Below are 2365 nucleotides of genomic sequence, written 5' to 3'. Positions count from 1 at the left end.
CCTTAGTAAATATTCCTTGATAATATTTATGTGGATCTAATCTGGTGCCCTACAGACCCATTGAGCTGTATAATCTTTCCTCTACAAATATAACAATTTTATACTAATAGATTTAATATTGGACAGAGAAATATATTCCAGTTTATTTTTCTTTATCAATGACTCAAAGCGTGCTAGTCAGGTGTATTTAGAAATTGTCATAAACCTAAATAAAACTGTGAAGCTGAGTGCTGTTGGCTCATGCTTGTAATCCTAGCTGCATAGGAGGCTGAGATCTGAAGATTGTGGTTGAAATCTACCTGGAATGGGAATGTCCGTAATACTCTTATGTCCAATTAACCACCAGAAAAACAGAAGTGGCACAGTTGCTCAATGAGTAGAGCATTCACTTCGAACTGAAGACCCGAGAGACAATACCCAGGACCAAATTTCAAGCCCCTTGAATGACCAAAAAAGGGGAAGAGATAATTTATATCATTTCTCAATTGTATCCTCCAATCCACAAAAATTATGTCTCCATTAATTTAGATTTTTGCTTTTATATTCACCATTGTATAATTTTCAATGACGGTGAGTAAGTAGCACTTTAATACATTTTGACAATGTGTGAAGATAGCACAAAGAAATTCACAGAAAACAGTTGAAATATAAAGGGCAATGGGAATGGAGAAAGTCAGAAACGGGTTAATCAGGCCCTTCATCAATATGTGAGAGTGTAAGATATTTCAATAAGATATCTTCATATAATTAATATACACCAACTAATAACTATCTTCCAAAGGCTTTGGTATTCAAGTATGACATAAAGGATAAATACACATTCTGTGGTGAAATGAAAGAAAGATAGATAAGAAAATGCATACTTATAATGATTGTGTAAATAAACTAAGAAATTCAGTCAACATTCTGAGGGCTCATGGCTCATTGGACTCGAAGGTTGCTGGTAACTAAGATAATTCTAAAATGTTAGACTTGATCTTATCTTTAAGACTGCTTAATACTTTTGCTTTTTGAGTCTGTATTCTTTTTCTTGGTGTTGGTTGTGGTGGTGGTTCTGGGCCTTGAACCCTGGGCCTGGGCGCTGTCCCTCAGCTCTTCAAATCAAGGTTAGAGCTCTACTACTTGAGCCATAGTACCACCTCCGGCTTTCTGTTGGTTTATTGGAGATAAGAGTCGCATGGACTTTTCCTGCACAGGCTGGCTTTGAACCATGATCCTCAGATCTCAGCCTCCTGAGTGCCTAGGTTTACAGGCGTGAGCCACCAGCGCCTGGCTCCTTTTTACAACATTTAAACATAAAATAAAATAAAATAAAATCAATATAGGGCATGTTTGGCAAATAAGGTAAAATGATAACTTACAGACAAATGAAAATAATAATGTATGTATAGTTATATATACATATATGTACACATCTGTATATTCATATATGTATACATATATAGGTATTCGAATATATACACATATAAGTACGAATATATGCATATGTACATGTAGTGTGTACAAATATACATTTATATAAATAGACTTGAATCAGAAATATATTAATAGCATATTAATGCCAATGAAATACTTTAACCATCCTGAATAAGTTATCCAAAAATCCAAATACATATCTCTATAGTAATATAAGAACAATCAAGGAATATATGGAAAGATCATAACATACCTAGACATTGCATACATACAGAGATTAGTGGAAATAGAAACAATAAGATAGCCCTGCACAACCATTATGTAGAAATTGCAATCCTTATACATTGGTGCTTGGCACTTAAGATGATATAGTCAGTTTCTTAAACATACTGGAAATCTTTAAGACATTACACATAGAATTGCCTCTTTGATCCGCATTTTGAATTATAGTTTTATATACAAAATAGATTTTAACATATGTCCAATGAGACACATGTACAAGAATATACATAGCAAAATCCTTCATAATAACATATAATAAAATATTGAAATGCCCATTGAGGATGTTATTCCAATATACACATGCATACAAAACAATATGCTCTATCCATGAGAAAAACTTACATGGACTTATTTTGGAAACAGTGATATTACATGGGAGAAATGGATAAAATAGACTACATTTTCTAATTACATGAGGTTTTTAAAATTGGCACATCTGTAGAGGAAGAATATGAAATAATAGCTGCTCAAGGGGAGAGAAGGTTGAAATGATGACAGGAAATGACTATTAATAAATATTTGAGTATGTTGAGAGGGTAGTAATGATAAAATGTTCCTGAAATGAAGGTGATGTTCTTACTCCAACTCTTTAACATCCTAAGAATCATTGTACTTTATCGAAGAATTACAGATTGCATTTGCATTAACCTTAGGAAAATTTTTAGAA

Source organism: Dipodomys spectabilis, unplaced genomic scaffold (genome assembly GCF_019054845.1).
Source record: "Dipodomys spectabilis isolate Male_0828 unplaced genomic scaffold, ASM1905484v1 ptg000651l, whole genome shotgun sequence".
Lineage (NCBI taxonomy): Eukaryota > Metazoa > Chordata > Mammalia > Rodentia > Heteromyidae > Dipodomys > Dipodomys spectabilis.
This window is presented reverse-complemented; position numbering follows the sequence as displayed.